The sequence below is a fragment of the Furipterus horrens genome, unplaced genomic scaffold (assembly GCF_987537825.1).
Source record: "Furipterus horrens unplaced genomic scaffold, mFurHor1.1.pri manual_scaffold_10, whole genome shotgun sequence".
Taxonomy (NCBI): Eukaryota; Metazoa; Chordata; class Mammalia; order Chiroptera; family Furipteridae; genus Furipterus; species Furipterus horrens.
Window position 1 is genome coordinate 60942903 of NW_028327180.1, and position 24509 is coordinate 60967411.

Here is a 24509-nt window from a genome sequence, read left to right on the forward strand (position 1 = left end):
AGAGAAATAAAGGAATAAATAAACAAATGGGACTACATCAAACTAAATGTTTCTGCTCATCAAAAGAAAACATCAGCAAGATGAAAAGGAAACCAACCATATGGGAAAACATATTTGCCAATGATATCACAGACAGGGGACTGATCTCCAAAATATATAAAGAGCTTATACAACTCAACATCAAGAAAACAAACAACCCAATTAAAAAATGGGCAAAGGACCTGAACAAACACTTCTCCGAAGAGGACATACAGAAGGTCCATAGGCACATGAAAAAATGCTCAACATCATTAGCCATCAGAGAGATGCAAATAAAAAACCACAATGAGATACCACTTTACACCTGTCAGAATGGCCATCATCAACAAATCAACAAACAACAAATGCTGGCGAGGATGTGGAGAAACGGGAACCCTACTGCACTGTTGTTGGGAATGCAGACTGGTGCAGCCACTATGGAGAACAGTATGGAATTACCTCAAAAAACTAAAAATGGAACTGCCATTTGAACCAGTGATTCCACTGCTAGGATTATACCCGAAAAATCCTGAAACACTAATTGAAGAGAACTTATGCACCCCTATGTTCATAGCAGCCCTGTTTACAATAGGTAAGTGCTGGAAACAGCCTAGGTGCCCGTCTGTGGATGAGTGGATCAAAAAACTGTGGAACATTTACACAATGGAGTACTATGTAGCAGAAAGAAAGAAGGAACTCCTGCCATTTGCGACAACATGGATGGAACTAGAGAGAATTATGCTTAGTGAAATAAGCCAGGCAAAGAAAGCAAAATACCATATGATAGCACCCAATACAGGAAACTAAAGAGCAACACAAACGAACTAAATAGGACAAAGAGTAGAATAGTTGTCAGTAGGGGGGAGGGGGAGGGAGAGAAGGGGGATAAGTAAGGGAAGGGTCTAGTCAAGGAACGTATACGAATGACTCATGGACATGGACAACGGGGAGGGATATAATTGTGGGAGAAGGGATGGGCTGGGAGGGGGGAGCAATGGGGGGAAAATGGGACAACTGTAATTGAGTAACCAAAAAATAAAAATTAAAAAAAAAAAAAAGAAAGGAACCTGAGGACCCTCCTAGCCACCCCCTGTCAGTGGCCGTGGCTGGGGCCAGCGGGAGAGGCTGGGGCTCCACCATCAGGCGGTGCAGCCTCTGGGGCTTCTCCAGCGCTGCTGGTGCTGCTGCTGTGGGTAGAGGAGTCCTGAGGGCCACGCTGGAGGGCTGGGCTGGGAGTGGCGATCCTGGACTCTAGGCCGGGTAGGGAAGCAGTCACCCTCTCTTCCCAGTTGGATGAGGAAATGGTGGAGCTGGATTCCAGGCTGGGTCCGGGAGCGGTCACCCTCTCTTGTCGGCTGGCTGGGGAAGTAATAGAGCCGGATTCCAGGCTGGGTGCAGGAGCGGCCATTCTCAGCCCCACTCTGGCAAGGATATTTTTCTTCCTGGCTTCCTCACTGCCTGGGGGCGGTGCTGGAGCTGGATTCCAGGCTGGGTGGGGAAACGGTTGAGGGAATGGCAGGCTCAACCTCTCGGCTGGAGGAAGCACCACTGTCAGGGTCGCAGTCAGGGCAGGGCCTGACCTTTATGATGCGGCCCTTCATCTTGGTTGTCTTTGTCTGCAGTATCAAGTATAGTCCCATCACTCTATCATATTTCTTGTTTGTCAGTGACTCACGAATGTCTCTCTCCTTAAACCCCATGTCCTTCATTATTTTTGTCACCTGGGGATCAATGTCCCCCCAGGGCTGCTTGGTGTATGGCCTCAGTTCCTCCTTCTGCCCCATGGTGACCCATGGGTATTGCATTACGTCTTCCAGCCTCAGCCTTTGGTTGGGATGAAAAGTCAACAATTTCTTTAACAGTTGTTCACATGGCGCAGAGATAAAATGTGGGACATGGAGCTTCCCCCTGTTTATTTCCTTAAATACTTCCGCAGGGCTGTCCCCTACAACCAGCTCATCCCCCGTCAACATCCTATACAATATGACTCCGAGACCCCACACATCAACTTTGGGGCCGTCATATGCTCGACGCTGCAATACCTCTGAGGCCATGTAGGAGAGGGTGCAGCAGAAGGTGGTGAGGGTGTAGTTTGTAAATTCCCTCCCGAATCCAAAATCCGCTATCTTGATATTAAGGTCACAGTGGAGAAGGATATGCTCCAGCTTCAGATCTCGGTGCACAATCCCCTTTTGGTGACAGTAGTGGATGGCGGACACCATCTGTCTGAACATGACTTGGGCTTCCTCTTTGGTTTTGCAGCGGCACTCCTGTAAATGGTCGAATAAGTCCCCCCCCCCCGCTGACATGCTCCATGATGAGGATGTGCTTATCTCAGGTGGTAATCACCTACTATAGGCTTGCAATGTTTGGGTGGTATAAGCTCTTGAGGCATTGCAGCTTCTGAAACTGCCTAGAGATGCCCCACCGGCTAATGGTTTTGATGGCCTCCTCCGTCCCGGTCAGCACGTGCTGGGTCAGTTGCACCTCGGCATCGATTCCCTTGTTGATGCTTTTCAACATTATGTAATTACCAATGCGGTACTATTTATGCCCAGAGGTGGCTACAAAGTCAGACATGGTGGCTTGTAAATAAACAAATAAATAAATAAAATATCAAAAAATTGAGAAAAATAAAATAGAAAATGCAAATAAAAAATTTTAATGAAAATGAACCAGTTTAAGCCCTGGCTGCTGTGGCTCAGTGGTTTGAGCGTCGACCTGCAAGCCAAGTGTTGCTGGTTCAATTCTCAGTCAGGGCACATGATTTGGTTGTACGTCAGGCCCCCAGTTGGGGACGCAAGTGGGAAGCAACCACACAGTGATTTAAAAAAAAAAAAAAAAAACAATTTAAAAACAAAATACAAATACAAATAAAAAATGTAAAAAAGTAAAATAAAAGAAAATAAGTTAATTAATTAAACAATAAAATATCAAAAATTGAGAAAAATAAAATAACAAAATAGAAAATACAAATAAAAATTGTATAATAAAAATAAATTAAAAACAAAATAAAAATGTAAAAAACTAAAATAAAATAGAATAAATAAATTAATTAAATAATAAAATATTAAAAATTTGAGGAAAATAAAATAAAAATAGAAAATATAAATTTTTAAATAAAAATAAACAAATTTAAAAACAAAATAAAAATACAAATAAAAATGTAAAAAGTAAAATAAAAAAGAAAACGCAAAATAAAAAAAAGAAACAAAAACAAAATAAAGAAAAGAAAAAGGAAAGAAAAATGAGAAAATAAGCAAGCTAGTCCACGTCCCACTGGTCACCACAATCAACTCCCAGGGCTCTCACGGACCAAGACTACCTCAGCCCGACCAGGGGATTATATAGCAGTGATTTGGGACCCATCACCGTGCTGCCTTATGAGGTCAGAGCAAGAAGTGAACCCCTGGCTGGGGATAAACTGCAGTGGCTTTTTGGTCTCATAACTGTTTTACTCAGGAAAAAAAATAAAATAAAAGTGTCCTCCCAAAGGTTTTTTTAATGTGTGATATTAAAGGTTGATATTTACTTAAGAAATGAAAATATGCTAGATGCAAAAAAAATAAAATGAAAATGAAAAATATGACTTACTCTCACATTACAGATCTTAGTTCAAACACCACCTGCTTAGAGAGGGCTTCCCTGACCCACCCATTCCTACCCGCCTCACCCAGCTCATCACGTTTGTCATCTTCACGGCACTGACCACGGAGCACCTGGCTCTTGTTTGCTGCCCGCGCTTCCCATGAAGGGAGAAGCATGACTGCAGTGGCTGCTGTGTCTAGCACGGTGAGTGGCAACAAAGTAAGTGTTTAATAAATGTTTGTTCACTGGATTAATAGAAGAGTTTAGCGGAACAAAAAAATATGGCCAACTATTTTTTGAATCAAAATGATTCATAAAGTATCTTTAAAAATTCATGTTTGTCCTCACTCAGCTTTGGGGGCAGATAAGACAGGAAGGAGGGAGGCTGAAGTCTGGGTTCCCAGGTATGTGGGTGCTTGGTGAGGCCAAGAAAAGGCCAACTGGAAGAAGACTTGCTATAAGATTAAAGAAGATGACCCACCCGTCCTTCCCTCCAGTGGTACTTGCTAAGGATGTGATGAGTTTGGATCTGCAGTGAGGCTGCAGGGTATTTTTACACTTTGAACATCCACTTACAGATCCCACAAAGGACCTCTCAGAGGACCTTGAGTAGGCTGTTCAGGTAAATTTCTGTGCTACTGAAATGAACCAGCTCTGTGGAGAGAAGTAATGATGAGGCTGGTTAATTTACATTTGCAAAAACACTTGGAAACTTCTGGATGAAAGGACTTCTGCAGAGGTACAGAGGGTGAGGTGACATGTTGGGTCCCATTCTACCCTTTTATGGCAGCACAGAGGGAGCAGGCAGGGCTTGAGGACACTTAGGGGGAGCCTCTGGCACATTATATTTTAGACTAATCCTCAAAGACAGCTCCCTGCTTTCAGTCCATGGAGTGTTTTAATCACATGTGTAAGTTTTTGTTCTAGTAATTATTTTCCTTTAGTATTTCTTTCCTAAAGTCTCAACTTTGCAAAAGTATGTCTTTAGAGGAAATTGCCTGTGAGGTTTTCCCTCTACAACACTTTACTTTGTTAATTTTTACCTACATCTGTAACACTCAGTTCCTAAGCATGACAGTCTCTGTTGCTGAGCTGATTGGGACCAAACAGGGTCATTCCATCAATTATAGACAGATGTTTACAAGTTACAGTTGAAGATTAGAATAAGCTCAGGAAGGAGGAGAGAGAATGAATTTCAACAAAAGCTGCCGGTCTATGAGTTAATTATATCTATTTATAAAAACAGAATTCATAATTACTTAAGAAATAATACTAATAGAATAGAACATTTTCTTAGCATAATGATCTGATTTCAGCTAAGTAAATGCAGACTGAAAGATACAGCATGTAATGTAAAACTGTCAAGGCAAAAGCCAAGCTCTGGATAACTTTAATTTGAGGTCCCCTATAGGCTTGGGTGTTCAATCAAGTGAATAAGGTATAAGTTGGAGAGCCTTTAAAAGTAAAAGTCATAAATTCATGGATCAGTACTTATTAACCTTGCAACCTCCAGTATTAACAATGGTCAGTATGGTCCACTCCAGCAAGGCTGGAGAATACTGTTTTGATGGACCATGTGTCCAGGTTGTAAGGCCTTGATCTTCGGTGTCTTCATCTCCTGGGAACGCACTGTGGAAAGATAGCTCTATAAGCCTGCATTAATTTCAAGAGTCTTTGCAAGTTCTTTGCAGTAAGTTAGAAGGACTCCTTAATGAGGCAGGTTCGCACCATCCCTCATCTAGCATCACAGGTAGCTTGTCCAGTAACAATTCTAGAAGGGGACAATCAATGTATAACAAGAGGAATTGATCTCCAGTTAAGTAATAACAAGGGAAAGGCCTTAGATCCAGCAAGTTTTACCAATTGAATTTTACCTATCTTAACAGTTTGTTCTATAAAACCAGAGAACTGGGGTTGATAAGAACAATAAAAATGCTGCAATATCAGCTAGGTTTTGCATACTTAGTACAAAATTTGTCTAATGAAACAAGTTCCCAATCTTTATGGGACTCTGTAGGGATTTTCCAAGCAGGAAAAATTATCTCTAAAAGTATTTTAGTGTCCGCTATGGCTGAATGAAACAAGTTCCCAATCTTTATGGGACTCTGTAGGGATTTTCCAAGCAGGAAAAATTATCTCTAAAAGTATTTTAGTGTCCGCTATGGCTGTGGCTCCTCAATGTGGAAATGCTTCTATCCAACAAGAATACATATGGATCATCATTAATACATTTTTATCCTTGAAGGGGGACAATTTTATTGAAATGTACTTTCCAAACATCAAACGGGCCTAATTAGTTTTATTTCCCTTTTGTAAAGAGAGATTAACACTTTTAGTTATGCGTTAAAATTTTCATTCAAAAAAACTTCAGGAAAATCTGAGATGGTGGTGGAGTAGGTGGAAGCTACACTAATCTTCTCCAGGACCAAACTGGAATTACAATTATATTATAGAAAAATCACCCTGAATAACCAACTGAACATTAACTGGAGAGAAGCCTTAAACCAAGGATTTATGGAGGAAACCACATCAACACAACAAGATTGGTAGGGAGCGTAGAGACCCAAGAGGGCTGGTTGGGCTCCCATAGGCAGCAGCTGAAATGCCAGGGGGATATTTCAATGGCCAGGGGTTCCCCCTGAGAAGTGTCGGGTCTAAACCCCAATAAAGGCTCCCCAGCCTACAGCACCAGAGCAGAGAAAGGAACCCAGATAACATTGGCTGTGAAGCAGCAGGGTTCCTGTCCCCCAGGGAGAGATGGCTAGAGATTGGATAACCTCTTAAAGGGCCAACACACAAAAATTCATTTGCAACCACCTGCCCTGGGCTCCGGCAAAGGGCGGGCAAACTGGACTAGAGACTCATGAGGAGAGTCTGAGATTGGTGGCTCTGAGGAAAGAGCTGAAGGGTCAGCCACCAGGATTGCCTGTGCTGAGTCATTCCCCATACCGCAGAAGCCAACTTTCTCAGGAAGTGCAGTCCCCCTCCATGCAGCATCAGCCTGGTGGAAAGCAATAGCCCCACACACAGGAATCTCTTTACCCACCACCATGTTGTGCTTAAGCCAGGTTTCAAAGGCGTACAAGAGGAGGCAACTTCATTAATTAAGCCTAAAAAAGCCTGCAGGCCAAGGTGGATCTCTGGGAACTCTGAGACTTTAGCTGACCCTCCCCTGGAACTGGTGCTGGTAAAGGCTGGCCTTGGTGCACAGCTTGGTTTTTTCCACACACACCCAGGCCCAGCAGATGGAGTCACCAGCTGTGGATTGTTGATAGCTCCAAATACTTTGCCCTGGGCCAGCCACAGCCATCATCTGACAGAGGCCTGAAGTGGACTCTTTGCAGAGCTACCTGATACATAGAAACACACCAAGAGGCAGCCAAAACTGGAAGACAAAGAAACAGTCTCTAAGGGAAAGAACAAGAGAATTCTCCAGAAGTAAATGAAATGGAGGTAAGCAATTTATCAGATATAGAGTTTAGAGGAATGATTATAAGCATACTCAACAGAATAAAAAATGACAAGGAAACTGTAAAACAGGACCAGTCAGAAATAAAGAATGCAATATATGGAAGAAATAACACACTTGAAGAAATAAATCATAGGTTAGATTAAGCAGAACATTGAATCAGCAACTGGAAGTCAAGAAGAGCAGCAAAAAGGAAAAAGAATTACAAAAAAATGAGGAGAGCTTAAGAAGCCTTTGGAATAACATGAAGTGTAACAACATCTGCATCATGGGAATACCAGAAAGAAAAGAGAGCGAGAAAAGTATGAGAACTTATCTGAGAAATAATGACTGAAAACTTCCCTAGTCTAGTGAAAGAAAAAGACACATGAGTCCAGGAAGTGCAGAGAGTCCCAATCATGATGGACCCCAAGAGGCCTACACCAAGGCACATTGTAAGTAAAATGGCAAAGCTTAAAGACATGGAGAGAATTCTAAAAGCCACTAAAGAAAAGCCGTTAGTTACCCACAATGGAGCTCTAATTAGACTGTTGCCTGATTTCTCAACAGAAACATTTCAGGCCAGGAGGGAGTGGCATAAAATATTCAAAGTGATGAAAAGCAAGGCCCTACAACCAAGGCTACTTTACCCAGCAAGGCTAACATTTAAAATTGAAGGAAGAATAAGGAGCTCCGCAGACAAGAAAAAGCTAATGGAGTTCGTTAACACCAAACCATATTGCAACAAATATGAAAGGGCTTGCTTTAAGAAGAAGAAAAAGAAAAAGAAAAACAATGAGGTAAATAGTTTAAAATAATATGGCAATAAATATGTATCTATCAATAATCACTCTGAATGTAAATCGCTTCAATGCTCCCATCAAAAGATACAAGGTGACTGAATGGATAAGAAAACAAGACCTATATATATTCTGTCTTCAAGAGACCCACCTCAGAATGAAAGATACACTCAGACTAAAAATAAAGGGATGGAAAGAGATAGTTCATCGAAATGGAAAAGTAAAAAGAGCTGGGGTAGCGGTACTTATAGCCAACAAAAGAGACTTTAACACCAAGGCTATAGTCAAAGACAAAGAAAGATACTTATAATGATGAAGGGAACAATCCAGCAAGAGACTATAACCCTAGTAAACATGTATGCACCCAACATAGGAGCACCAAAATATGTAAAGCAAATCTTGATAGACATACAGGGAGAGACTGACAGAAATATAGTGGTAGTAGGGGATTTTAACACACCATTGACTTCAATGGATGGCAGCTTTGGGGTACTTGGTACATGAAGAGTGTCTTTATTTACAGTGCCCTTTCCTTAAATTTTTTCTTATAGAAAGTATTGAATTTGACTTCTTGTGGGTATAGACTATGTCTTATTCACCTTTGTATCTCAGACTCCACCATATTATGTAATAGATACTTCATGCCCAAGAAGTATTTTAAATTTAATTATCCTAAAAACCTTCCTGGGAATCACTTGAAATCCTGTCTGGTATTTTTAAAAAATTAAGTACATCTGAAGGTCTCTCCATAATCAATTCTTTACAAAAGTACTATAAAATACAGCCTTGCTAGGATGTGAAGTTTACATTGGCCAGGTAAAACAGTAATGAAAGATTAAAGATCAGTCTTTTTGTTCATCAATGGTACAATGTAAGAAATCATGTTTCCTAAACAAGAAAATGCTGAAGGAGTTCATCAACACATAACTAGTATTACAAGAAATGTTAGAGGGACTTCATTTTTTACTTTATTTTATTTTATTTATTCATTTATTTTTAAGAATTTATTTAGTTTTCTTTTATTTCTTTTCTTTTTAATATGCTTTATGGATTATGCTGTTATGGTTGTCCCAATTTATTTTCCCTCTGCTCCCCTCCACCCAGTGACCCGTCTCCCTCCAGTTGCCCCCCACCTTAGTCCATGCCCATTGGTCGTGCATATAATTCTTCTCAACATCTTCCTATCTACTCCACTCCCTCCTGCTATGCTTCTTAATTTTTATACTATCTTCCTCCTTTTCTCCCCTTCCCCCTCCCCGCTCACCTCCCCCCAAAATGTTCCCCATACCTATAACTCTTTTCCCACTCTCGTTGCCTACTTAGTTTGCCTTTATTTCTATTTCCTAGCTCTGTTGTTGGTTGTTGCGATACAGTTTTCATTTTAATGTTCATAGTTTTGATCCTCTTTCTCCTAAACAAGTCCCTTTAACATTTCATGTAACAGTGGTTTGGATCTGATGAACTCCTTCAGTTTTACTTTTTCTTGGAAGCACTTTCTCTGCCCTTGTATTCTGACTGACAGCTTCGCTAGATAGAGTAATCATGGTTGTAGGTTTTTGCTTTTCATTTCTTTGAATATTTCTTGCCAGTTCCTTCTTGCCTGCAGAGTCTCCTTTGAGAAATCAGCTGATAGTCTTACTGGGACCCCTTTGTACGTAATTCTCTTCTTCTCTCTTGCTGCTTTTAAGATTCTCTCTTTATCCTTAATTTTTGACATTTTGATTATAATGTGTCTTGGTGTGGTTCTCCCTGGGTCCAGTTTTTTGGGAACTCTCTGTGCTTCCTGGACCTGGAAGTCTATTTCCTTCCCTAAGTTAGGGAAGTTCTGCTTCATTATTTTTTCACAAAATTTTTCAATTTCTAGCTCTTCTTCACCTTCTGGCAACCCTATGACTCGATGTTGGCCCACTTATAAGCTATCCCATAGGTTTCTGAACCTCTCCTCATTTTCCTCACTTTTCATTTCCTCTTTCTGCACTGGTTGACTGTTCCTTCCCTATGTTCCGATTTGTTGATTTGATCCCTGGTTTTCTTTCCCTCACCACTAGTTTCATAGGTGTTTTTGTTCATTTCAGCAGGACTAGCCTTCATTCCTTACCCGTCTTGTTTAAGATCTGCTATTAGGTCTGTAAGCATTTGTACAATCAAAGCTCTGAACTGTGCCTCAGAAAGATTTCCTATCTGCTGAGCTGTTAGATCAGATATTTGCTGGCTGGTCAGCTGCCTCACCGGGCTCTCTATCATGATCTGTTCCATCCAGACAGTTTTGTATTTACTTTTGCTTCCTAGGCAGGGCAGTCACACCTCCTACGCTATAGGGGGTGGAGCCCCGTGCACTCGTCACTAATGGGCAACCCTTCTCACCATGCTGTGGCATTTTGTGTGAGGGGCAAGGGTCCAAGACGGGTTCCTGCCATTCACTCTCTGCTGAGAGACTGGGAGCCTCCTCCTCCATCCCCGCCCCCTCCAGCCCTCACAGTCCAAGGCAATGGGGGTCTGCCTTCCCCAGCATTGGAATCGCAAGCTGACGGTCTGGTCTGCAGCCAGGGGTGCTCCCCAGGCGCTTCTCGCCTCCCCTTAAATAAGGGTGTCTGTGCTTACCACCATCCTGCCACTGTTGCCGCAGCTGCTGCCGCCAGCACAGCTTGACCTCTCTGCCCTGGCTTCGCCCCTCCTACCCATCTGGACAAGCACCATTTCTTTATAACTTTGTACATTGGACTTCCATGTAGCTTTATTTTCTGAAACTTCTGTTTTTTTCTAGTTTTGCTGTAGTTGTATTCCTTCTTAGTTGTGGAGGGAGATGGAGCATGTCAGTCTAGGCCTCCATCTTGGCCAGAAGTCCTAGAGGGACTTCTTTAAGAAGAAGAAAGTAAAAATATGGGTAAGAAAATAGCACAAAGCAAACTGGCAAAGGCAAACACATAATAAAAGCAGTGAGTCAACAAACACTAATGCTAGTAGAAAGGCATAAAAGTAGGAAGATCATGTATAATTACAACAGTAAATTAAGGAATACACTAACGCGCACACATACAAAACAAGTAAAGAAAATTCTTTATTTTAAAAAAATAATACATTCAATTTGGTGTGGATTATGGTTCTTTTTACCTACTCACTACTTGGTTTTTATTAAATTAAGAGAGGTACTAATCATATAGTAAGGCATGGATGAACTATAGTGAAACAAAATGAAAATTAAAGACAATGTTTGATTCTCCATCCAGATTTCAGAAATCAAAGCCCTCAATTACCAGTAAAACAGCACTTGTGAGTGTTTTGAAGAAAGCTGAGCAGTTTGAGTAGCTAGGAGTCATCTTGCCGGAAGTCCTCTAACTTTTTGCTAACTAACATGTGACTTATATTCTCTCCAAGGTGGGCTAAAGTTGTCTTAAGAAAAAAAAGAAAGAAAGAGAAGAGGTTGCTTTTAACAAATCGCTGTCTGACTTAAGAGCACTATTTTGTTCTCAAATATGAAACAGTCTTTCAGAGTTGAGAAATATCTAGTTTTAAGTCTCATCCTCTTTGTTAAAAGGACTAACAAACTGGTAATCATATAGATTTTTTTAACTAAATTAACCTGAATACAAATTTTGTGCTGATTTCTTACTGTTTTCTAGAATTCTCTTGGCAGACTATTTTCCTCAGAGCACACTGAGTAGAAAGATGGTTTTAACCAAATAAATGTTTTCCTTTTAAAAACCAGTCAGTCCCTGCACAGGTTATACATTCTTATCATACAGAATTACAAATAAAACTAAAATATTAATATAATTTTAATATAAATTTTTTTCTTGGGATTTGTAGAGATTCATGTTAGATTTTGGAACTGAAATTCAAATCAGTCTTCTGCTCTATTAATGGCTCAGTAAAACTGACTTAAAGTAATTTGTCAACGATTTCTTATATCCAGCATCTAGGGGATTGTAGGGGTCCAATCCACGTCACGGATTAGCACTGCTTCCATCTCCTTCAATTATATGCTGTGCACTTAGATCAAACTAGGAAAAGTAAAAAGGCAACAATATGTCAGGTTTATATTTCCCCACATGGTAAAAATTAGTTGACTTTTAGAGCTAGAGATATAAATTTTACTTGTTTTATTATTTATGTAAATAAATTTATATTTTGTTTGATCTGAATTTATCTAAGTTTCATTTTATTTATTTATTTATTTATTTTTAGTTGTCATTCTGTTGGTGGCCAAATGGCACCAGGTGTTACACAGGTGGAGTCAGACTGGACCTTGGTTCAGCAACCTTGGTACTTGAGTTCTGGCCAGGAAAGAATTCAGAACTAGGACTCAAACTCAAAGAGAAATTTTATTTAGAAGGTCACAGAGGCAGAAGAACTGAGCCATAGAAGAAATGGGCTCAGGAAACAAGTTACAGAGGCAAAGGAAGGGCCCTTGGAGCTTAGGAGAAAGAGGCGAGGAAAATGTGCGTGGAGGAAGGAGGGTGGGGAAAGTGCTCCAGGGAGACCTCCAGCTGGGTCCTCTGTCCTAAGGGCCTTTAAGGGCAGGGACTTTAGGGGCGGTCACAGGGGAGGATGGCAATAGAATATTCACCAGCTTTCCAGGTGTGTCCTTTCAGGGTGGTGGTCTTCACTTCAGTGCCAGGGCAGGGGCTCGTTGGTCAGTGCAGCTGGTCCCAGTGTCTGCTTTTGCTGCTTTTCTGGGCCTGGAGCTGAAACTCAACTGAGGCCTGCATGTTATCTCTACAGATGAAAGGTCAGAGGTCTAAACCATATGACCAGTGATGTCCTAGGGGAGGAAAGTTCACCTTCGGGCTGAGGTCCTTGTTTTACCCATTTTGCCCACTGCTAGGCACCCAAGGCTTTCCGCCCTGGTGACCTTCTGTACCTGGCCCACCATCCTTGCTCTGCTCATGTCTGTCTAACTGCCCAGCACAATTCTTCATTTCTTCCTACTCTAAAAGAGGAGCGAATAACATAGGTTGCCCCTGAGCTATTAAACAAGTGGCCTACTTCAGTCCTCCCTCTCCTGGGTTAGGCCAACTGATTTTCCCAGGTGACCCTATTCTCTTCATTCTCTTGCAGGTATTCTTAGAGTTTTAAAACGCTAGTGGGGAAGTCCTCAAAAATCTGTGGGCAGAACACAGATATCTTGAAATCTAGTCTCCTTCCCACCCTGCTGTGGCTCTCAGTAACATCACCAAGAGTTCTTTGTGTTTTATATATTAACTGCAGGGGAGGGTCTGGCACTGACCCTGGGAGTGGAGAGTGTGGGGAAGAGTGGCATCTGACACAAGGGGAGGCAGCACACAGGTGGGAGAGCCAGAGGCGGCTCATCCCAGTCCAGGCAGGGAAGTGACAGAACAGGCGGTTGTGATGAGACCCATGTGATTGAGAGCTGTGCACCTGGGGGCTCAAGAAAGCAACTTACCAGGCACCATGGTCACCCCCCTGCCTCAAGGACATCCCCATCCTTACCCTCCCTCCCACTTCTCTTTCAGGCTGGAGGGTGTAGGCAGCCTGCTTTAGATCCCTCAGCCTCCCATAGCCCCAAATAGAAGCCCAACCCAGGGGTCCTCAGGTTTCCAACTTCTCCTGATGGTTGAAGGCTTTTTTTTGCGGAGAAGGTGCCTCCTCCCACAAATCAGTGCCTCCATTAGAGAAGCAAAGGGATGGGGAGCAGCTGGCCTGTGGCCTCATTCTGCTCCCTGGACACTCTGGGGTCCCAGCCTGCCCATCGCCATGCTCTGGTCAAGCTGGGTGCGGGCCCTTCTCTTCTCAGCGCAGGGAGAGATACAGGTCTACCAGGGCAGGTGTGGCTCTACCAAAAGCATGGGGATGGCAAAGAGGAAAAAGCATGGGATGCAGCACAGGAATCCAATTCCCGGGGTTCCGCAGATACACGCAGCTGCGCATCTGTCAGCATGGGACTCACTGTCTGGGCCTGGACTCCTGGCACAGCCCAGCCCACCCCAGGCCACATGCACACAGACACCTACATTCAGCAGTGGCCTGGCAAGGACACCTGGTCTCCTGGCTGAGGAATCTTTTCCTCTTCCTGACACTAGAGCTGACATCCACTCAGAGGGCTGGAGAAATCTAGGCCATTTCCATAATTCTAGGTGCTCAGTAAAATGCAAATGGAAGAAATGTGAGAACAGTGTTTTAAGAATTAAGGCATATGCATCAAAAAAACCCAAAAGCCCAAACAATCCATTTTAAACATGAGGTACTGAATAAGCACTTCTCCAAAGAGGACACACAAATGGTCAATAGATATATGATGAAAAGATGCTCAACATCACTAATCATCAGATGCAAATTAAAATCACAATGAAATATCATCTCACACGGGTCAGAATGGCCACCATCAATAAATCAACAAACAAGTGCTGGTGAGGATGTGAAGAAAGGGGAACCCTCACACCTGTTGGCGAGAATGCAACCTGGTGCAGCCACTGTGGACAGCAGTATGGAGTTACAGTAACTCAAAAATTTTAAAATGAAACTGCCTTGGACTTCCAGGCAAGATGGCCACATAGGCAGACATGGCTCATCTCTTCGCACAACCACATCTAAATTACAGCTAAAATATAGAACAATCATCACTCAGGACCATTGGAAATAGTTGAATGGAAGTCTGACAACTACAGAATTAGAGAAACCACATCCATCCTGACTGGTAGGTGTGCAGACGTGGACAGGCTGGTCTCTCACTTACGTGTGGTGGATAGAAGTTCAGGAGGGATGTCTCGGGAGTGAGAGGCCCCAGGCCCACATCAGGCCTACCAGCCCAGGGTTCAGGTGCCAGGAAGATGAGTCCTTAAAATTTCTGGCTGCAATAATCAGCAGAGATTGAGTCAGTGAGGACCCTCTTAGCCACCGCCTGCCGGTGACCATGGCTGGGGCCAGCAGGAGAGGCTGGGGCCCCACCATCAGGCTGTGCAGCCTCTGGCACTCCTCCAGCGCTGCTGGTGCTGCTGCTGTGGGTGGAGGAGCCCCGAGGGCCATGCTGGAAGGCTGGGCTGGGCGGGGTGGGGGTGGGGGGTTCCTGGACTCTAGGCCGGGTAGGAGAGCGGTCACCCTCTCTTCCAAACTCAATGAGGAAGTGGTGGAGCTAAATTCCAGGCTGGGTCCGGGAGCGGTCACCCTCTTTTGTCGGCTGGCTGGGGAAGTAATAGAGCCGGATTCTAGGCTGGGTGCAGGAGCGGCCATTCTCACCCCCACTCTGGCTGGGATATTTTTCTTACTGGCTTCCACACTGCCTGGTGGAGTGGTGGAGCTGGATTCCAGGCTGGGTGGGGGAACGATTGAGGGAATGGCAGGCTCAACCTCTTGACTGGAGGAAGTACCACTGTTGGGGTCGGGGGAGGGGCAGGGCCTGACCTTTATGGTGCAGTCCTTCATCTTGGTTGTCATCGTTCTGAGGATCAAGTATCTTCCCATCACCCTGTTGTATTTCTTTCGTGTCAATGACTTCTGAATGTCTCGATTCTTAAACCCATGTCCTTCATTATTTTTGTCACTGGGGGTCAATGTCACCCAAGGGCAGCTTGCTGTATGGCCTCAGTTCCTCCTTCTGACCCATGGTGAACCATAGGTCTTTCATTATGTCTTCTAGCCTCGGCCTTTGGCTGGGTGAACAGTCAATAATTTGTTTAACAGTTGTTCACATGGCACAGAGATAAAGTCTGGGACATGGAGCTTTCCCCTGTGTATTTCCTTCAGCACTTTCACAAGGTCGTCCCCTACAACCAGCTCATCCTCCACCACCATCCTATACAACGTGACCCTGAGACTCCACACATCAACCTTCGGGCCATCATAGGCTTGACTCTGCAATATCTTTGGGGCCATGTAGGAGAGGATGCCGCATAAGGCGGTGAGGGTTTATAAATTCCTTCCTAAATCTGTAGTCCAATACCTTGATGTTAAGGTCATGGTTGAAAAGGATGTTCTCTGGCTTCAGGTCCCAATGCACAATCCCCTTTTGGTGGCAATAATGAATGGTGGATGTCATTTGTCTGAACATGGCTTCCTCTTTGGTTTTGTGGCCGCACTCCTCCATGTGATCAAATAAGTCCCCTCCATTTACATGATCCAGGATGAGAATGTGTTTAGCTCAGGAGGTAATCACATCAAATAGGGTTGCAATATTTGGGTGATGTAAGCTCTTAAGATATTTCAGTTCCTGAAACTGCCTAGAAATGCCCCACAGACTAATGGTTTTGGTAGCCACCTCTGTTCCAGTCAGCACGGGCTGGGCCATTTTAACCTTAGCATAGGTTCCCTTGCCAATGCTTTTCAAGGATACATAATCACCAATATGGTATTTCTTATTGCCAAAGGTGGCTACAAAGTCATTAGATATAGTGGTTTCAAAATAAAAAATAAAGTAAAATAATTTTTTAAAATTGAGAAAAACAAAATAAAAATAACAAAAAAGATCAAAAGAAGATAAAAATAACAAAAATAAAGAACAATATGGGGGAAAAGATGGCAGTGGAGTAGGTAGCAGTGTTCTCTGCTTGCTCCCTTCATGGAAGGACTTGAGTACGAACATGGAGTGGAGTGAATGCAGATTTCAGATTGGGTGAGTAGGGATGGGAGTGTGGGAGCAATGTGAAAGAGGGCAGAAAGTTTGGCCTCCACTCCCCAAGCAGAGTTGCTGGGCTGGAAAGCCTCTGCCACACCACACCCAAAAGGGGCAGCTGCTGACTGGTTCATTAGCCAGGATCTGCTTGGAAACTTCCCCTTACCATAGGTGCCCTGACCAGTAAAGTCCGGGAAGGAGTCAACGAGAAGGTTTGGGTGAAAAAGCTGGAGGTGTGGGAAGACAGAGAACAGCCTGGACTATGAGAAACTGTGTGAACTGAGTCTTAGTGGGGTCCCCCTGGGCTGGCAATCCTGCACCCAGGTGCACTTGCATCAAGGCTCCATCAAATAAAAACATGGAACTGATCCACAGAGATGGGCCCATGTGGGAAAACTGCAGCAAAACCCAAGATTTGGTGGGAACCCCGGGCAGGCAACACTGCGCCCACACGTGTGCGTGCACCAAGACTCCACCAAACAAAATTGCAGAACTAAGCCGTGTAGAGGGGCCCATACGGGAAAGCTGCAGCGGAACCCCAGACTCGGTAGGGACTCCGAGCTGCAGGAAACTCTGTGCACACACGTGCGCACCAAAGCCCTGTCAGGCAGTGACACAGGCTGGTGCTGCAGCTTGGAAGCAACACAGAGACTTCTTTGGAGGAGGAGCGGAGACAGGACCTGAGGCTGGGCAGGGACTATGGGCATGCACACTGGCTTGCCAGCAGAGTAGCATAGCTAGACAAGCCTGAGGAGTGCTGGAGGGTGCTGCAGGACCAGTGAGGGGGACCCAACTCAGTGCAGTTAACAGCAGAGAGCTGTGGCAGGCTCCTGAGTGAGAGAATAGCAACCTCAGAATCCAGCTAGGTCTTCTCACAGACAGACAACCAGAAAAGAAGATTTGAAGCCCATGGAATTTTGCCCAGGGGCAGATCCAGAAAAAGAAGACAGTGCCCAAAGGTTGTATTGGGGAAAAGCTCTTTCTTTGACATGTTTCCTATCTTCTTTCCCTCTTATTCTTCTTCTAAATTTTTTGGTTTGTCTGTTTTGTTTATCCTCCCTCTCATACTAAATATATAACATATAACTGTTATATAAACCTAACACTATACACTTACACTTTTTCACTTCATTCTGCATTCTTTCCTCCCTTTTTCAACATACAATGTAAAGCCTTGACAAACTTGCTACTATTATTATTCTACCATCGTCCCTCTCAAAAATTTTTCTTGTAGTATAATAGTCTTAACCTCTTTACATTTATATTAATACTGGCTCATTTGCTGCTGATAGTGTGATTGTGGGTGGGGGATATTTTTGAGGGTGTGGGTTTCTTGCCTGGGTTGTGTGTTTACATTTTAACAGCATCTCCACAAAAGAACTTAAGACGTGGTGGGCAGAGTGACTCTCAATCAACTAGCCAGAGGGAAATTCCATCAAAGAGTAAGTGAAATACAACCAGACAGCTTAAACAAATGGCATGAAGGGCATCCCAAGAGCATCAGGCTCAGGAGATCAAAGAGACTGCACCACTGAATCCCCCAGGTCTCCTATACAGAATCTCATACCACAAAGGCAGGAAATCAAAGCAGACAAATCTAAGAATTAAAAACAAACAAGAAGAGGCATCCAACACTGGGAGACACAGAAACAACCTCCCAATGAAAGAAAAAGAGGAATCCCCAGAAAGAGTGCTAGATGAAACAGAGGTAAGCAAACTATCAGACATGGAATTCAAAAAAATGGTTATAAGGAAGCTCAATGAACAAACTCAGAGGAAACTACAACCAACTCCAGGGGAACTACAGAGAACTCCAGGGAAACTACAAAGAACTCAAGAGAAGCTACAAGGAACTTACTGAGAACTACACCAGCATAAAAGAGGAAACAGAAACTATCAATAAGTATTGGGAAGAAATGAAGAATACAATTTCTTAATTGAAGAACACAGTAGAAGCAATCAAGAGCAGGCTAAACAAAGCAGATAATCGGATCAGTAAGTTAGAGGACAACATAGAAAAAAATTCCCAGACAATACAACAAAATGAAAAAACATTAAAAAAAGAATGAAGAAGGTTTAAGAGAACTGCAGGACATCACAAAACAAAACAATATCTGTATCATAGGAATACAAAAAAGAGAAGAAGAGGAGCATGGGATAGAAAACCTGATTGAATAAGTAATGACAGAAGAGTTTCCTAACTTGATGAGAGAAAAAGTCATGCAAGTCCAGGAAGCACAGAGGGTCCCAATGAAGATGAACCCAAAAAGGCCCACTCCAAGACACATCATAATCAAAATGGCAATATTCAAAGACAAAGAGAGAATTCTAAAAGCAGCAAGAGAAAAACAGCAAATAACATATAAGGGAGCTCCAATAAGGCTATCAACTGATTTCTCAACACAAACACTACAAGCCAGAAGGTAATGGCAAAAAATATTTCAAACAATAAAAAACAAAGGTCTACAACCAAGACTACTCTACCCAGCAAGGCTCTTGTTCAAAATGGAAGGTGAAATAAGGAGTTTCCCAGACAAAAGAAGACTAAAAGAATACATCTCCACCAAACCAGCATTGCAAGAAATGCTAAAGGGAATGCTTTCAGAAAAAGAAGAAAAAGAGAGGAAGAGGAACACAGGCACAAAGGGGAATGAATAAATACCTGTCAATAATAACCTTAAATGTAAATGGATTGAATACTCCAATCAAAAGACATAGGGTACTGGAATGGATAAGAAAACATGACTCACATATATGCTATCTAAAAGAGGCACACCTCAAAATAAAAGATTTACACAGACTGAAAGAGAAGGCATGGAAAAAACTATTCCAAGCAAATGGACATGAAAAAAAAAGCTGGGGTAACAATACTTATATCAGACAAAACAGATTTCACAGCAAAGGCCATAAAAATAAACAAAGAAGGACATTTCATAATACTTAAGGGAATGATCCATCAAGAAGATATAACCCTGGTAAACATATATGCACCCAACATAGGAGCACCCAGATATAAGAGGAAAATATTGAAAGACTACAAAAGGATATCGACAGCAACACACTCATAATAGGGGACTTTAACACTCCATTGTAAACAATGAACAGATCTTCAAAGCAAAGAAACACCAAAGATATGGAAGCACTGAACAACACTCTAGATCAAATGGACTTAATTGATATACATAGAACTTTTAACCCCAGAGAAGCAATATGTACATTCCTTTCAAGTGCACATGGAACATTTTCAAAGATAGCACACATGACAGGACACAAAACAAGCCTCAACAAATTCAAGAAAATTGAATTTATATCAAGCATCTTTTCGGATCATAGTGCTTGAAACTAGAAATCAAATTCGTGGAAAAAATTCAAAGACACTCAAACTCATGGAGAATGAATAACTTGATATTAAATAATGAATGGGTGAATAATGACATTTGAAAGAAATCAAGAAGTTTCTGGAAACAAATGACAATAAACATACAACAGCCCAAAACCTACGGGACGCAGGGAAAGCAGTCCTGAAAGGAAAGTTTGTAGCAATTCAGGCCTACCTGAAAAGGATAGGAGAATCTCAAATAAAAAAATCTATACAGCTACAAGAACTAGAACAACAACAAACAAAGCCCAGCGCAAGTAGAAGGAAGAAAATCAGAAAGATCAGAGCAGAATTAAATGACATAGAGACTAAATAAACAATTCAAAAGATCAACAAGTAGGAGCTCGTTCTTTGAAAAGATTTTAAAAAATCAACAAGCCATTAGCCAGGTTCATCAAGAAAAAAAGAGAGAGTACCATAATAAACTGAATCAGAAATGAAAGAGGAGAAATCACAATCAATATCACAGAAATACAAAGGATTGTAAGAAACTACTACAAACAACTGTATGGCAAGAAATTTGATAACCTAGATGAAATAGACAAATTTCTAGAAACATATAATATTCCAAAACTGAATCAAGAAGAAGCAGAAAACCTGAACACCAATAACAAAGAGGAAAATTGAAGCAGTAATCGAAAAACTCCCAGTACACAAAAGCCTTGGTTTGGATGGCTTCACAGGCAAATTTAACAAAACAGTTAGGGAAGAACTAACACCTCCCCTTCTCAAACTATTCCAAAAAATTCAAGAAGAGGGAAGACACCCAAATTCTTTCCATGAAGCCAGTATTACCCTAATTCCAAAACCAGGTCAAGACACAACAAAGAAAGAAAACTATAGGCCAATATTGCTGATGAACATAGATGCTAAAATCCTCAACAAAATATTGGCAAACCGGAACCAGCAACAGATTAAAAAGATCATACACACAATCAAGTGGGATTCATCCCAGGGGTGCAAGAATAGGCTAATATTTGCAAATCAATAAACATAATCCACCACATAAACAAAATGAAAGGCAAAAATCACATGATCTTATCAATAGATGAAGAAAAAGCATTTAATAAAGTACAACACCCATTTATGATGAAAATTCTCAGCAAAATGGGAATAGAGGGAGCATACCTCAACATAATAAAGGCTATATATGACAAACCTGAACCCAACATCATACTCAATGGACAAAAACTGAAAGCATTCCCCGTGAGATCAGGAACAAGACAAGGATGTCCACTCTCTCCACTCCTATTCAACATAGTCTTGGAAGTTCTAGCCACAGCAATCAGACAAGAAAAAGAAATAAAAGGCATCCAAATTGGAAAAGAGGAAGTAAAACTGTCATTATTTGCAGATGACATGATAGTGTACATAGAAAACCCTATAGACTCCACGAAAAAACTACTTGATATAAGAAGTAAATTTCACAAAATAGCAGAGAACAAAGTCAGTATTTAGAGATCAAAGGCATTTCTGTACACCAACAATAAAATATCAGAGGTAGAAACTAGAAAAAAAAATCCATTTACTATAGCAACAAGAAAAGTAAAGTACCTTGGAATAAACTTAACCAAAGAGATAAAAGACCTGTACTTGGAAAACTACATAACACTGAAGAAAGAAATTGAGGAAGATACAAATAAATAAAAGCAAATACCATATTCATGGTTGGGAAGAATCAACATCATTAAAATGTCCATACTACCCAAAGCAATTTGTAGATTCAATGCAATCCCTATTAAAATACCAATGACATATTTCACTGACCTAGAACAAATACTTCAAAAATTTATATGGAACCAAAAAAAGAGCCCAAATAGCCACAGCAATCTTGAGGAAAAAGAACACAGTACGAGGAATCACAGTACCTATACTACAAAGCCACTGTGATCAAAACAGTCTGATACTTGCATGAGAACAGACATATAGATCAATGGAATGGGATAGAGAGCCCAGAAATAAACCCAGGTCTATATGGTGAACTAATATTTGACAAAGGGGGAAGGAACACAAAATGGAGTGAGAAGAGCCTCTTCAACAAATGATGTTGGAAGAACTGGACAGGGACATCCAAAAAAATGAAACTAGACCACCAACTTACACCACACATGTGAATAAACTCAAGATGGATCAAAGACTTAAATGTAAGACATGACACCATAAAAGTCCGAGAGGAAAATATAGGCAGGAAAATTTTATGTATCCCATGTAGCAATATTTTCACTGATACATCTCCTAAGGTAGCAGAAATAAAGGAAAGAATAAATAGGTGGGACTACATCAAACCAAAAAGTTCCTGCTCAGCAAAAGAAAACATCAGCAAGATGAAAAGGGAACCAACCATATGGGAAAACATATTTGCCAATAATACCTCAGACAATGGACTGATCTCTAAAATATATAAAGAACTTACACATCTCAACACCAAGAAGACAGACAGCCCAATTAAAAAAATGGGCAAAGGACCTCAACAAACACTTCCCCAAGGGGGATATGCATAGGGTCCATAGGCATATGAAAGAATGCTCAACATCACTAGCCATCAGAGAGATGTAAATAAAAACCACAATGAGATACCACTTTACACCAGTCAGAAGGGTCATCATCAACAAATCAACAACTAACAAGTGTTGGCGAGGATGTGGAGAATTGGGAACCCTAGTGCACTGTTGGTGGGAATGCAGACTGGTGCAGCCACTATGGAAAACAGTATGAAATTACCTCTAAAAACTAAAAATGGAACTGCCTTTTGAACCAGTGATTCCACTTCTAGGACTATACCCGAAGAGTCCTGAAACCCCAGTTCAAAAGAACCTATGCACCCCTATGGTCATAGCAGTGCTGTTTACAATAGCCAAGTGCTGGAAACAGCCTAGGTGCCCATCTGTAGATGAGTGGATTAAAAAACTGTGGTACATTTACACAGTGGAATACTGTGCAGCAGAAAGAAAGAAGGAACTCCTGCCATTTGCGACAACATGGATGGAACTAGAGAGAATTATGCTTAACGAAATAACCCAGGCAATGAAAGAAAAATATATATGATATCCCCTGATACAGGAGACTAATGAACAACACAAACAAACAAACAAAATTGAACAAGGCAGAGAATAACAGATATCAGTGGGGAGGGAGGGAGGAGAGAAGGGGAGTAGGTAGGGGAAGGGTTTAGTAAAGGAACTAGTATAAATAACCCATGGACATGGACAATGGGATGGGGAATGACTGTGGGAGAAGGGCTGGGCTGGGTGGGGTGGGGAGAAATGGGGGGTAAATGGGACAACTGTAATAGAAAAACAATAAAAATAAATTTAAAAAATAATAATAAAGGAAAAACATAAAATACAAACAAAAAATTTTAAATTAAAATAAAAATACAAAATAAATAGAAATACAGATAAAAAATGTAAAAAAGTAAAGTAAAAGAAAAAAGAAAACCCAAAATGAAAAAATAAATAAATAAATGAGAAAACAGACAAGAAAATAAGTGAGCTTGTCCAAATCCAACATGTCACCACACTCAGCTTCCCTGGGTCTCACAGGCTGAGACCTCAGTCCCACTAGGAGCTTATATGGGAGCGGGTTGTGACCCATCACAATGACACCTTACGTGGTCAGAGCAAGAAGTAGACCAATCCCCTCTGGGGATAAACTACAGTGGTTTTCTCACTTTTGGTCTCCTCACAGTTTTACTCTGGGAAAAAAAATAAAAGGGTCTCCAGAAAGCTTTTTTTTTTTTTATGTGGGATAGTAAATATTGATACTTCATTAGAAATGAAACTCTTTAAGATGCAATAAAATAAAATAAAATAAAATAAAAATAAAAATCTGACTTATTCTCATGTTACAGGTCTCAGTTCAAATACCACCTGCTTACAGTAAGTCAGCAAAATTACATCCACATGTAAAGAAAATCCACTGGATATGTTTCTATATTGAGTATTTTTTTTTGCCTTTCAGTTAGTTTTATGTTAAGTAACAAAAGATATATCTTTTCATTGACTTTCTTCTCAATTACCTATCTCTAAATATAATATGCTTGTATAAATTTTTATTCTAAAGGGTAATTGAAAATTTTTTATACAAGAAAAAGAAATGAGGTATGTAGTATTTTTAAGTTTGCATAGGACATATTCCAAATAACTAGTTCTCAAGTAATTTTTACTTTTTGTACTAAATATAAGAACTATTTCCCCACAGTGTAAATACCATAAAACAGAACAATAACAAAATTTACAAAAGTGAGATTAAACTTCTAAGTGAAAAATGTATGAAACTGTGTAATCTTGAGGTATAAGAACTTCACAGGCAATATAGAGGTGGACAAAAGTAGGTTTCCAGTGCCCAGAAGATAAGTCCTCATAACTTCTGGCTACAAAAACCAGTGAGGGTTGAGTTGGTGGAAGAAACTTCTGGGCTCCTCTTAATGCACCAGCACAGAACTTACAAAGACTTACTCCCTCTGAGCTACAGCACCACCGGGGTAGCTGCTTGAAAGGCACCAGCGGCATATGGGGAGGGACTGAAGGGTATGGTATCAGGACAAGACCTGGGGGACATCTTTCTCCCAAACAGAAAGGCAGGAAGAGGCCATTGTGTCTTTCCTGAGCCCTCCCCCCACAGAGTCACACAACAAGCAGAATGGAGCCATATCTGAGACTCCATCAACCTAGCTTACACTGTTTGCCCTTCCCTGGCATTTACCTGAGG

The 24509-nt window shown here is 41.5% G+C and overlaps 1 pseudogene; it reads right to left on the bottom strand.

The window, feature by feature from the left end:
* Positions 1 to 1469: 1469 nt before the first annotated feature.
* LOC150000417 (serine/threonine-protein kinase MARK2 pseudogene) lies at positions 1470 to 2327 on the bottom strand (annotated as a pseudogene).
* Between the last annotated feature and the right edge of the window lie 22182 nt (positions 2328 to 24509).